At 45.4% G+C, this 14,851-nt stretch overlaps 1 long non-coding RNA gene across 1 annotated transcript; it reads right to left on the bottom strand.

Moving 5' to 3' along the window:
- Positions 1–217: 217 nt before the first annotated feature.
- Positions 218–1,395, bottom strand: LOC141088356 (uncharacterized). The gene is made up of 3 exons (XR_012231918.1): positions 1,310–1,395; positions 903–991; positions 218–268 (listed from the first exon to the last, which is right to left on the bottom strand). It is a non-coding gene; the product is annotated as an uncharacterized lncRNA (long non-coding RNA).
- Positions 1,396–14,851: the final 13,456 nt, after the last annotated feature.

Raw genomic sequence — 14,851 nt, 5'->3', positions numbered from 1 at the left:
TTAGAGAACACTACTGTGGTGTCACTGTGACCGGACAGTAGAGGAATCTTCTCCATACAGAGGTCGGATCATTGTCAGTTATCAAACATGTGCAATGCCACCACTGACAGATCACATCTGCTTCACATGACTTCTTCTCACTGACCTCAAACAACAAGGAGATTATGGTCACACTTACCTCGCCTCCTCTTCCCCTCTTCTACTTTATCTGTTTTTTGCTTTGTTCTCAGTTTTTGTGCAGATTTCTCTCTCTCCTGAACTGGAGATTCTAATGAAAAAGTTAGACAAAGATGTTGATTATAAACTCCTAATAGATTATCTTTATAGAGTTATGCAAACTGGTTAATATGCACCTGTAGCCTCTATGTGCCGCCATGTGGTGTCTCCCAAAGGAACGATGTCCCCTTATTAACATGACATTACTTGCAGCAAGCCAAAGTGTTATAATAATAAAACTTCAGCGTAAGATTAAAGAAGACCCGTCATAAATATCCAAGATGCACTCTTACTTTATTTCTCCTGCTCCCCTTAGACGTCTGTTTTAGGTTTTGTTAAAATCCCCCTTACGATTCCAGAGATGGGAGTCTTTTTAGTCAGTGCTAATTCTTATGTTCTTTACCATGGGGGTGTGGCTCACAGTATAAAACAGCAGAGCAGCCTGAAGACACGCCCCCAGATAATCCTGGGAGCACCGCCCCCTTGGTAAAGACCATAAAAATTAGCACTAAATACAAAGGCCAATATTTCTGGATCCATACTGTGGATTTTAGCAAAACGAAAATTTTAATACTCAGGGGGGCAGTGGGAATAAAGTAAGGAATTTTCAGATCCTTCATATGCAAATTCATATTATACTTTTGTGTTATAAGCTATAATAGGATGGCATATAAACCAGTACATACCTGATAATGAGGGCGAGGATGGCTCACTGTTTTTAGCAGTGAAACACTGATTGTCATCATCAGTTTTGGAATGGGGAGGTTCTTGCTGCCTGTTTGGTAGAAGAAAGTCAAGTAAATTATGAGTGAAAATCAAATGCAAAAGACCACTTAGAACAACAAGAAGGGGACACCCTGCTCAGGGCGCCATTCCACCAGCACGAATAAAGTCTAACTAGTAATATTGGCCTATAATGAGCTGGAAATGAATGGCTGGTCACAATGATCAAATGATACTTCTGGGTTATCACAAGCAAGCTGCACAGAAACCAGTTATCATGGGGTGGTGGATGCTGGATTTAGATTTGTGTAACTTGTGTCTAAACATACATCAGAATTTAACCTAATAATAATAATAATAATCTACTCACATGTCTGAGTGTTTTTCACTGTTCTCTGGGGAGCACAATGGAGGTGACATGGGCTCTTCATTGGTCACCATCATGTTATTGGTGGTATATAGCTAAAACACACAGAGATATAGAAAATAGATATATTTTTCAACTTTTTTTATAATTATAGGTTTTATACATTTTATTGACCACATACTTACTTTACAAAACTTTTGAGAAGATGAAACAAAGTTTTTTATTTCTGGACAGCCATTGTCCTCATTTGTGTCCTCTTCATCTGAATTCCTTAATTTGTAATTCCCAATGCGAGCTGCAAAGTACAGAAGTTATCAGAGATTATTAGTATAAGACCCGGTCAGACAGTCACCATGTTATCACTAATAATCATGGGAACTGATTATCACATATAATGAAAGAAAAGACACACAGCAGTTTTCTGCAGATGACGTCTCATTTTACTTACTGTTAAAGTAGAGGGTGTCCTCATCTGACTTAAGATCAGGAACGAACAGAGGCTTTTGACTTAGAAGGTTGTTAAAATCTAACACACGCATAAATGGATGCATTTTTATCTCATTAGCTCCTCCTGGAAAAGAAAAACAAGACAGAAATTGATACAATCATTGTCAGAGAAACTACTCCATATATGTACAGTTTATATTAATCTGAACTGAAGATGTAACAGAGACAACATGAAGGAAATATACTGAACATTGTAGCATGAAGAATGGGGAATGGACAAGTTGGTAGAGTAGAGAATCTCAGTGCTGATCCTTATGGACACAATCATTTGAGCTGTAATAAGTCATTAACAATACTATTATAATATTACCTGTCCCAAGTCTTTGTTCTGGATTTTTTCTGAGCAGCTGAGTGATGATACCCCGAGCAGCGGGTGGAGGAAAGTAATTAGATCTCCAAATTATTTCATCTGTTATATAAAAAGCAAATATTAAAAGGAAAGAAAACCTATTAATTTATTTTCATAAAAAAATGTCTTTAACAAAGCTAGAAACTAAACCAAAGAACAAATCAACCCAAATAACAGTGACGTGACATGCCTTCAGATTATTTTACTCACCTCTGACAATACTGCGTAACTTCTCCTTTTCGGAAGCTCTATAAAATGGTGTAAATCCAAAAAGAAACTCATAGAGGATGATCCCTACTGACCACCAGTCAAGGGGCCTGCCATAGCCCTTCTTTAGGATCACTTCTGGGGCCATGTAACTTGTGGTGCCAGCAGTCTGGAAACCAATAGAAGAATGAGATGATTAATAAATATGATTACAAAAATTAACATCAGTGGAAAAGTGATGAGAAATTATCACAGAAGGAGAAAGAGATGAGATTTTTAAAGTACAAGATCCTGTAAGTAAAGCCGACCTCTTTATCACGGAACTCTCTGGTGATGTCCGTCGTTGTAGCCGTGTAGAGTTTTGATGATGGTCTCATGAGGCCGACTTTTGAAACCCCAAAATCGGTCACTTTAATATGTCCTGTCGATGTTATCAGGAGGCTGTAAAAGAAAAGATGGTGTCAGCCCCAAGTAATATCCCATAGACTGTATAACAAGCTGTAACTTTCATCCCCTCAAGGGTCACTTACTTTGAAGGCTTCAGGTCTCTGTGCACCACACCATAGCTGTGCAGATATTCCACAGCAAGCACCGTTTCTGCAATGTACAGCCGGGCCAAGGTGATAGGTAAAGGACCCCTGTGCTTTAGAAGATTGTCACAGTCTCCTCCTAGAGCAGAAAGCAAATACAACAAGTGAGGGTTTGTTACAGTGTAAATTACACATGATGAGGGTGAAGGTGAAATAAGGGGAGATATTGGGACAGGATAGCATATAGATACATTGGATGTGTCCTACCTGGTACATACTCCATGACCATACACAGATGATGTTTAGTAGGAAAGGAGCAGAGCATGGAGGCCACAAAGGGACAATCAGCGAATGTAGCAATGTCTCTCTCCTGAAAGGCCCATTTCAGGCTCCTTGGCTTCAGGTTCTGCTTGTCCATTTTCTTCATAGCACAGATCTTGTTTGTGTCTGTATGGCGAACTAAGTGGACGGCCCTGGAGAGGAGGAAAATCCATGATTTATTATTAATTCTTATTAACAGTCCATCTATAGACCTCATCAAGTGATCTCCCGTACTAATGGTTAATACTAGATGTGCGGCCATCACTAGAAATCCATGTCTAGAAATCTATAAAATAACACTCCATAAATGATAACCTATGGAAGTCCTCATCCACGTCACATCCTAATTGACCTGAGTGGAGAACATTAGATGTGGACAGTGATGTGGACTCATCATTCTCTATGGCAGCATCACACGGGCAGGACACAGAGACATAGGCATCGTCATAAGGAGCCCTGAGAAATAAATATTATACCAAAGTAAAGCTCACCCAAAGCCTCCACAGCTGATCAGCTTGATAGGGTCATAGTCGCTCTTACAGGGATTTCTCCACGGGTACAATGATCCGATCAAGGCCTATAAAAGAATAAGAAATGACATTAAGACATAGAAACTGCAGGAGATAAAAGCTCCAGATGCAGGAACGGCTGCTTCTATATTATGTCCCCGCTGATTACACTGCAGCAGATGTAGAGAACGTGATACAAGCCGGACCCCCACAGACCCTATTATATTATAAGGGGATATGCCCCATACACATAAATCATTGTACTGCAGGGGAGGATAAGGGACATCACATCGAGGAGGCAGAATAATAATGCCATAGTCAGACATAATAGGGCTGATCTACATAAGGACAGCGATATCCCATTGTCATATGGGGTATAACATGGGATGTGCAATTCACACCCGCCATCTGATAATATACAGATGCCCCTCTGATACTTACTCTGGCAGATTCCTGGGTGATCTCTGGTGTCTTACATATTCCACCATCAGTATTTGCCGGCACAGTTATTCCTAAAATAATGATAAAATAATGAAGAGATGTCATGTATTAGTCTATATCAGCACATATATAACACATCCGTATCATAAAGGAAAGAGCAAGACCCGCGTACATGGAATATACTAGGTATATGGATATTCTGCACACTGTATACACTTATGGCATATCTATACACTGTATATACTGTACTATGAATGTGTCATTGCTCAGGATCTGTTCGAATCCTCAACAATTACATGATTGGGGACCTCTGAGCCTCTTTGTACATTTTTGACCTGAGAAGAGCCTAGAGGAGAGGAGCAGCATTACATGAGCCCCCTAAACTGTAGTCTATGGGGGGTTCATGAGCCATCAGCGGCCTCATACAGTGGATGAAGAGTAAATCTCCATATTCTCTGCCGTTCTCTATAACCTGATATTTATATGTATGATATTAGATGATCGGCTTACCTTCCATCGGATCAGAGTTCTGCCCCGGCTGACTGATATCACGGTCAGCAATATTTTGGTTTTGCCTCTCTTTGGAGTAGCCTTCTGATGTTTCCTGACGGATATAATATATACAATTAATATAACATTTCACAAATACTACATCACCACATACAGTAGACAGGAAGGACTAAACATTGGATTTACTTGATAATTTCAGTATTGGACGGACTATACATGGCCGCTGCCTCCAGTAAATCCACATTAATGTATAAGCGACTTGTATCTACAACTGTTCTCTAATATCTTCTATCGGGACTGAAGCATTTATAAGATGGAAAACTGAGATTATCGAGAGAGACAGAAGCGGGAATACAAACTCCACACCGCGGAGTACAGACTGCCACCATAGATGAATGAGCCGCAGAGACAGGCTGCCATAAAGTATCCTGTGTCTGCCCGACAAGGACAGGGAGGCCTCTACCATCATAAATCTGAGCTTCTGCTATATGACTGGTGATCTGGAGAAGATCAGACAACAAGGACATGAGATACAGAAGACGATGGATCCTTACCAGACGCTCCTGTGAGTAGGCCGGATACTCCAGTACAAGCAGGACGTTGTGGGCCAGTTGTTTAATAAAGGCCAGTTCTTCACTGTGGGTTTTTTCTTCAGCCTATAGAGATGAAAGGAAACAAGAAAGGAAAATTATAAGAGAAAGTGAAGAATGAGGACGCCATTTATGTCACCGTGTTACTCCTGGTATCTGCTCTACAAATACTACATGACAGCTGAGGGATCCGATCACTTGAGAACCTCTAGAGGGAACCTGTCATGTAAAATAATGGTATTAACTGCAGATATGTCATTAATCTACAGGTTAATAGTGTTCTGACACCATGCGGCCATATTAGAGCTGTCAGTCCCGGGGACGGTTAGAGCCGCCACTCACTAAGCAGACAGCAGTGACTGATAGCGAGCCGTCACCATCCCTATCACTGAAAGAGCGAGGCTGCCAGGAGGAATACAGTTCATGTCCTCCCAACAACGGAGCTCTCAGTGTGGTGACCACATGTGGTCAGAACACTATTAACCTGCAGATTAACCCCATATGTGCAGGCTGATAGCATTATTTTACATGACAGGTTGCCTTTAAAAAAAAAAGTTATTGCTCTTGAAAGAAAGTGGTGAAAAAAATGAGAGGAGAAAAACATCAAATTTCCTGGTCCTTACAAGGTAACCAATCCTATTCCCCTACACAAACAACCTTCCCGCTCCTAATTCAATTAACCCTTTAGATCCCACAATTTCCCTCGCCGTGTAGCCTGTATGCCCTATTTTGGCTCCCAGCTATTCTTATCTTAGTAATTAGTACAGGTTAAATTTAAACTTGTACTCCATTATTATTTCCCAGAATAATTATTTTATAAGATTTGTGCAGATTATTTGCTACTTACCTGCTGTACTAGGGTCCAGATGTTCTGCTGTAAATGCTCAAGATATTTTGAGCTAATATGACCTTGGCGGTATTTGCTCAGGCAGTCTCTCACAAGCTTCATAACCAGCCGGTAAGTGAAGCTGAGGACGCCATCGGGTAGTGGTAGCACATTGTCAGGGGCATATGTGGTAAGAATCCCCTGGAGTAGTGCTAACACCTGAAATTTGTCTGGAGAAATTTCAGACATTTCAAATAATCCAATCGCAATTACTATATGATTAGCTAGGTAGCTTATCACTGAAGGCAATGACACGGAATGTCAAAGTGACTATATGGATGCAAACACTTCTGTAAGTAGTGAAGGCTAATTGTGATGTCATAATCAATCCAGTGTTCCGATTCTTTTATTTTAAACAAACTTTATTTGACAAAACAAAATATACATGAAAATAAGGTTATAATCATAGAATCTCCATGACATGTACCAACACAATTCACATCTTTATAAATAAGTATCAAATCCATCCCATCATTTTCTATTTTTTGACACAATTTTACCTGATTCAAATTTTAGGTCAACATGAAAATCAACCAAAAAAAACACTTTGCCATAATCCATATATGAATGGATGTAAATGTATGAATCCTTTAGACTTTACGTTATCCTGATGTCTTCTTAAGTTCCTCCATATTCTACAAGGATGTGTGTCGGAATACTTTCATCAGCTGTTACATATCAGATTGTGTATAGCTATATTCAATAAAAGATTTCCATTTCTGAAAAACACATAGTCATTGACTTTTCTTTGTCTTTCTCAAGTTTGTCATAAATAAGGTTTTTACAGTTTTGATTATTTCAGATAATTGAGGCGTCTATTTCTCCAACCAATATCTCAGTATACATTATCTAGCCACTATACGTGTATTATCTGTATAGACAGGACTCTGTCCCTATCCTCCCGATGTTCTCTTACAATAAACATGCCTGAGGAGACTTTAGGACTTTAATTCTCAAAACATTGTCTAAATAGAGAAGGGTCTCTTCCTGCACCTTTTGGATGGATGGGTATTGCCAGATGCTATCAAACAAATTGGCTTTAGGTTACATGTTGGGCATTTTCTTAAATAATGTGATGAAGCATCTTTGTAGGAACAATGGAAAGCATAAATGACATTATGAATCAGTTTGTACTGCATTCCTCTCCATTGTTTGTTGGTCACTGCTTTTTTCAATTTATCCCAGCCCTTTATTGTTTACCATCTATCTCAGTGTCATTTACTGTTATACCCCAATGGATAAATTAATCAGGTACCCAAGGAATTTACACATGAACTAGACCCCATCAATAGGTCAAAATCATCTCTCCTTTCCACTTTCCCAAAATCTTTCACCATAGAGCTGTAGAGACTAACTGTGATTCTATAAGAAACAAAATCCCATTCAAGTTTAGAAGGTATAAAGAGGCACAGGCCAAATGTACTAAAAAATTATACTTTATTACAATAAGTCATTAAAATATACAAAAAAATAAAATAAGCAACGGGATGATAATCTCAAAAATAGCCCGTGAAAGCCCACAGTGGCCTAAGGACATAAGATTAAAATAGCTGCAGCTTCACAACGTTTCAAAATCATAATTACATACAGTGATACAATATGTTGCAAGTAACAGCAATCAAAGGAATATTGTAAAGTGCAAAGTGCTTATATATAACATAGAGTGCTGTTACTCACAACATACAAAATCATAATCACATCACAATAATTGTGAGACCATCAGATCATAAAGTGCACGAGTGCATGTAATATGGAGCTGCCGAATGGATCAAAGTGCATCATTTAAACTTACATGAGTGCAAGTCCCGGCCACAGGCCCACCTCAGCTACACCCCAACAGCGCCGTTTCGCCCAACTGGCTTCCTCAAATGGGGGTATGTGTGTTACCCGCCTAATGTATGGCTATAAATAGCATGTCAGCAGCTGTAATGTGTGTCGGCACTAATCAGGCTTGTATCGGACATGCGCCGTTTTCCGAACTTCCTACATGAGTAACAGTGACTTCCGGATCCCCGCGTCTGGAAGGCAAGTGTGAAACGCAAGGCATCACCCTGTGTGCGGGGCCGTAAGTCATAGGTCGTCCCAAACTGCGCATGAGTCATCTGATCACCGAGACACAGCGGCCATTACTATTCTTATAACCTTACTGACCACTATTTATTCTATTTCCATGTATCCTGTTGATCATTTTAATTGTGTTTTTTGTTTTATGCTAATTGATTTTATTTGTTCATTTTAGTATCCCTGAGTGTTGTGTGACACAGCGGTCTGTTTCATGTTGTTGTGGGCCCCATAAGCCTTCTGTGAACAATCGAAGCTCTCCAACAAATCATTCGGCCACTTTGAGGATATCCTGAGAAATCCTGATGTGGTTCTGGAGAAATATATTAGTGTGGACATTGAAATATATATATATATATACTGTATATATATGTATATATGAAGAAATTTGGGTTGTGTAGGGGTGGTCAGGGCATGACAGCCCTTACATGTGTATGGGGCCCTGGCTTCTTCTCCATTTTTAATTACATGATGACATGGTGGTTCATGTCGCAGCGGCGCAGCACCTGCCTCCCCCCTCCTCCCCCCCCGGTGCACCATGGCCCAGCACTCCAGCGCCACCCCCTCACGTGACGTCACACGCTGCGGCTGCTGTGCTTCCTCCACTTCCTCATTCCTGACTCCGGACCAAGAGCAGAGCAGTGTGCGGGCAGCGTGCCACGTGGCGTGGGACTGGGAGCGGCTGCGCCGGTGGCAGAAGACGTCTTACAGTGGACGGCGGCGAGCAAGCAGGTAAGTATTCTTTTCTGTCTCTGTCTGTCTCCCTCCCTCTCCCCGTGGCGACCACGCTGATGATGGGGGTCTGGGCCCTGGGGGAGCCAGGGGCCTGGCTGAATCAGTTGGGCCCCTGGCTCCCCCTGGCCCCCATCATCAGCCGGGCCACTGGCTCCCCCAGACCCCCATGATCAGCCGGGCCCCTGGCTCCCCCAGACCCCCATCAATCAGCCCAGGCCCGGCTGATGATATGGGTCTGGGGGAGCCAGGGGCCCGGCGATCATGGAGGTCTGGGGGAGCCAGGGGCCCGGCTGATGATGGAGGTCTGGGGGAGCCAGGGGCCCGGCTGATGATGTGGGCCTGAGGGAACCAGGGGCCCGGCTGATGATGGGGGTCTGGGTGAGTCAGGGGCCCGGCTGATGATGGGGGTCTGGGGGAGCCAAGGGCCTGGCTGATGATGGGGGAGCCAGGGGATCCGGCTGATGATGGGGGAGCCAGGGGGCCTGGCTGATGATGGGGTGAGCCAGAGACAGGAGCTTATGATGGGGTGAGTCAGGGCCAGGGGCTGATGATGGGGTGAGCCAGGGGCTGATGATGGGTGAGCCAGGGGCTGATGATGGGGGAGCCAGGGGGCCTGGTTGATGATGGGGTGAGCCAGGGAGCCCAGCTGATGATGGAGTGAGCCAGGGGGCTGATGATGGGTTGAGCCAGGGCCCAGGGGGACAAATCTTCAGCGTCCATGATTAGTAGGCACATTGTTGACTGTCTCCACAGTCTCCACCTGCAGCTCAGCCGGTAGCTCTATCCTTTTAGTCAGCACAGACTGTGCTGACCAGTACCAGCATGTTGACTGTCTCCACCTGCAGCTCAGCCCATAGTCCTATACTTTTAGTCAGCACAGACTGTGCTGACCAGTACCAGCATGTTGACTGTCTCTACCTGCAGCTCAACCGTTGTCCTACTCTTTTAGTCAGCACAGATTGTGCTGCACAGTACCAGCATGTTGACTGTCTCCACCTGCAGCTCAGCCTGTAGTCCTATCCTTTTAGTCAGCACAGACTGTGCTGCACAGTACCAGCATGTTGACTGTCTCTACCTGCAGCTCAGCCCATAGTCCTATCCTTTTAGTCAGCACAGACTGTGCTGACCGGTACCAGCATGTTGACTGTCTCCATCTGCAGCTCAGCCCGTAGTCCTATATGGGGTATCAGCCTACTCAGGACAAATTGCACAACTGTTAGGGTCCAATTTCTCATGTTACACTTGGGAAAATAAAACATTGGGGGAGAAAAGATTATTTTTGTGAAATATAATAAGATTTTTGATTTTTATGGCTCTACATTATAAACTGTCAAGCACTTGGGGGTTCAAAGTGCTCACCACACATCTAAATAAGTTCCTTAAGGGGTATACTTTACTGTAGCGTTTACTGACCGTGGGAACATACCCTAAAGAGTTTTGGAATTATTACTGTATAAAAGTTAGTAAACTAAGTAAATGGGGTGATCAGCCCTTTACTCTTGATTCCTATTTTATTTATTTTTGTTTTTTTACATAATCACTTAGAGTTACGTTTTGAGGTGTATTTACACCAATAAAGAATATTTTGTAGTGTATAATCAGTGATTATATATGCAGTAATATAAATTTTCCATTTATTTGGTGGGCAGGCTGAGACGACCATTAGATTCTTCTTGACTGGGTGGTGGGAGCGGCGGCAAAAGCAGCTCTTGAGTAAGTAACAAGTCCATGTATTCGTTTGTCCACCATTTCAGAATGTGATTGTACTTATATATACACTAGCTGAAGAGCCCGGCGCTGCCCGGGCATAGTAACTAACTGTGGCTAGTTATAGCAAATTATAATTATCCTCCATCCCATAGTCCCGTGCCCATATACCCATCATACATATCCTCCATCCCATAGTCGAGTGCCCATATGCCCATCACACATCCTCCATCCCATAGTCCCATGCCCATATACCCATCATACATAGCCTCCATCCCATAGTCCCATGCCCATATACCCATCATACATATTCTCCATCCCATAGTCCCATGCCCATATACCCATCATACATATTCTCCATCCCATAGTCCCATGCCCATATACCCATCATACATATTCGCCATACCATAGTCGAGTGCCCACATACCCATCACACATCCTTCATCTCATAGTCCCATGCCCATATATCCATCATACATATCCTCCATCCCATAGTCCCATGCCCATATACCCATCATACATATCCTCCATCCCATAGTCGAGTGCCCATATACCCATCACACATCCTCCATCCCATAGTCCCATGTCCATATACCCATCATACATATCCTCCATCCCATAGCTCTGAACAAGGTACCAAGAAGTCTGCCGTCTGGTCTGCTCCACCCTCTGCCTCCTCCTGAAGCCCCTTGGCGACAGATTGGTATGGATTTCGTTACCGATCTACCACGCTCTTCCGGGTGTACTACCATCCTAGTAGTGGTCGATCGCTTCTCTAAAATGGCCCATTTCATCCCGCTGCCCGGGTTATCTACGGCATCTGAGCTGGCCAAGGTCTTCATACACCAGATCTTTAGGCTTCACGGACTCACTCAACGAATTGTCTCCGATCGAGGGGTCCGGTTTACCTCCCGTTTCTGGAGGGCACTCAGCAAGCTCATGGGTATATCTCTGGACTTCTCCTCTGCTTATCACCCTCAGTCCAATGGGCAAGTGGAACGGATCAATCAGGTATTAACAGCCTACCTACGTCACTTCTCTAACGCCCATCAAGACAACTGGGTGTCTCTTCTGCCCTGGGCAGAGTTCGCCCACAACAACCATCCTAATGAGTCCACCACCAAAACGCCGTTCTTCGTGGTTTCCGGACAGAACCCTGGTGTTCCACTACCTCTCTCTTCGCCTTCTGGTGTTCCCGCAGCAGATGCCCTCGCTATCGAATTTTCTCAAGTCTGGAAGGAGACCAGAGAGGCACTTGAAAGATCCAGTATCCGGATTAAGATACATGCAGACAAGAGGCGCAGGGATCTTCCGCCATACCAACCTGGTGACAAAGTTTGGCTGTCAACTAAGTATATCCACTTGAAGATACCCTCTTACAAACTGGGTCCTCGGTACATCGGTCCGTTCGAGGTTTTGGGACGCATTAACAACGTGGCTTATAAATTGAAGTTGCCGGCTTCGCTTCGGGTCCCTAACGCCTTCCATGTCTCGCTCCTCAAACCTGCTGTTCTGAATCGGTACCGCTCAGTCTCACCTCCTTCCCCTCCGCCAGTAGGGGCCGATGACATCTTTGAGGCGAAAGAAATTCTTGCCGTGAGACAAGTTCGGGGGCGTACCCTCTACCTCATTGATTGGAAGGGTTTTGGCCCCGAAGAGAGGTCCTGGGCACCCAAGGAGAATGTTAATGCTCCTCTTCTTTTAAGGAGGTTTTTGTCCAACCTCAGGAGAGGGAGATGTAAAGGGGGGGTACTGTTACGTCGGCGGTGGTAGCCGCCGCCGTCCCAGCAGCGGCGGGGCCCGCCGCTGCCTATACTCACCGGCGCTCGCCATGCCGCACTGTGCCCGCCTCCTCCTCGCTCCCCTCTGTCCGGCGCGTGCCTGCTTCGTGCGGGCGCCTTAGGCCGCGGGCGCGCGCTCTGCAGGTCTCTTAACCCTGCAGCGCCCGCCCAGAAGCCTGAGCGCCCAATCAGCTAACAGCACGGGGTATATCAGGCGTCTCCAACATGGTGGAGATGCCTGATTATCGTGTGCCTTTCCTTACGGTATCCTGGCCAAGTGTTTAGGGGTTTCCCCCTTCTCACTCTCTCTCCTCAGTCCTGTACTCCGTGTCTCCGTCCTGCACCCCAGTGCCCAGTCCTGTACTCCGTGTCTTCGTCCTGTACTCCAGTGCCCAGTCCTGTACTCCGTGTCTCCATCCTGCTCCCCAATGCCCGGTCCTGTACTCCGTGTCTCCGTCCTGTACCCCAGAGCCCAGTCCTGTACTCCGTGTCTCCGTCCTGCACTCCAGTGCCCAGTCCTGTACTCCGTGTCTCCGTCCTGTACCCCAGAGCCCAGTCCTGTACTCCGTGTCTCCGTCCTGCACTCCAGTGCCCAGTCCTGTACTCCGTGTCTCCGTCCTGTACCCCAGTGCCCAGTCCTGTACTCCATGTCTCTGTCCCATGCTCCCCTCTCTGTGCCTGGTCCTATACTCCGTGTTTCCATCCTGCACTCCACTCTGTACTTCCTGCTCCCTTCTGCATTCCGTTCTCAGTCCTGCACCCCTCACTCAGTCCTTCGAGCCGCCCCTCTTGGTTCTAGCAGTCGCGGCATCTGTCTTCCGAGGGCCTGCCCCTAACGGCCCCTGTATAGGGGTCGGCACCACCTGGCGCGCTCACCCCCGGGAGCTCCAGTGCCGCGATCCAGAGGGTCCACTCTCGGACGTAACCTACCTGTCGTCACAGCATACGTCACAGTCCCATTGACTTGCATTGGTTTCCGGTATCGGAATCGGCGATATCCGATACTTTTTGGGTATCGGACCAATCAAATCCGATCCGATATTTCACGATATCGGATGGTATCGCTCATCACTAGTCACTACAGAAATAAATATAACATTTTATAATAAAAAAGATATAGATCTGTCAACATATGTTACAATGAAACACCCATAGTAGAAAATATCATCACCGGCAATGCTATAATATGTAAGCACCTAATAGTGTGACACTGTATAATACTATATATACTGCATAAATGCAGGAATGGCCATACTCACCAATGAATGTTATGCTGCACTGCCTGTCCCTACGTGTATCGCTACGCCTTGTAGCTTCATCAGGGGAAGGTGAACATCATGAGTCCATGAAGGCTACCGTCTGTGTACAACACGAACGGTTGATCGAAATCTGCGTAGGCCAAAATCGGGTCTGAAGTAAGAGCATTCTTTATAGCCTGGAAGGCCTCATCTCGCCTCTGTCCCCAGGGGATGCACTGGGTCTTTGGCACTCCAGCGGTCCCCCTCAGCAGTTCATTTAGAGCAGGGGTCCTCAAACTACGGCCCGCGGGCCGCATGCGGCCCTCCAAAGACTTTTATCCAGCCCCTGGCCAGGCCGACTTTGAGCTCATGAACTGCACTGCAGTTCAGTTCCGGCGGGCCGTGTAATTGCGGGTGGGACGAGGCGCCAAGGAAAGGCGTTGCGCAGCCCTCCCGCAGCACAGTGCACAGAGACGACGTGATTGTCATCACGCCGCCTGCGCGGTCTGATGATGTCACGCCGCCTGTGTGCCTGTGCAGGAAGAAGACGGAGACGAGCGGGCGCCTCTTCAGAGCAGCGCGGGGACATAGGTGAGTACTTTTTTTTTTTTTTAAATGCCGGGTCCTATTGAGGTCATTGTTCTGCCTAGTGGGGACCTGTGCTACCTATTGGGGACATTTTCCTGCTTAGTGGCGACCTGTGCTACCTATTGGGGACATTTTCCTGCCTAGTGGGGACATTTTCCTGCCTAGTGGGGACCTATGCTACCTATTGGGGACATTTTTCTGCCTAGTGGGGACATTTTCCTGCCTAGTGGGGATCTGTGCTACCTATTGGGGATATTTTTCTGCCTAGTGGGGACCTGTGCTACCTATTGGGGACATTTTCCTGCCTAGTGGCGACCTGTGCTACCTATTGGGGATATTTTCCTGCCTAGTCGGGACATTTTCCTGCCTAGTCGGGACCTGTGCTACCTATTGGGGATATTTTTCTGCCTAGTGGGGACATTTTCCTGCCTAGTGGGGATCTGTGCTACCTATTGGGGATATTTTTCTGCCTAGTGGGGACCTGTGCTACCTATTGAGGACATTTTCCTGCCTAGTGGCGACCTGTGCTACCTATTGGGGATATTTTCCTGCCTAGTGGGGACATTTTCCTGCCTAGTGGGGACC

Source organism: Dendrobates tinctorius, unplaced genomic scaffold (genome assembly GCF_039654945.1).
Source record: "Dendrobates tinctorius isolate UK_male_01 unplaced genomic scaffold, ASM3965494v1 ptg000038l, whole genome shotgun sequence".
Lineage (NCBI taxonomy): Eukaryota > Metazoa > Chordata > Amphibia > Anura > Dendrobatidae > Dendrobates > Dendrobates tinctorius.
Note: the sequence above shows the minus strand (reverse complement) of the source record. Positions and strands in the feature narration are given on the sequence as shown.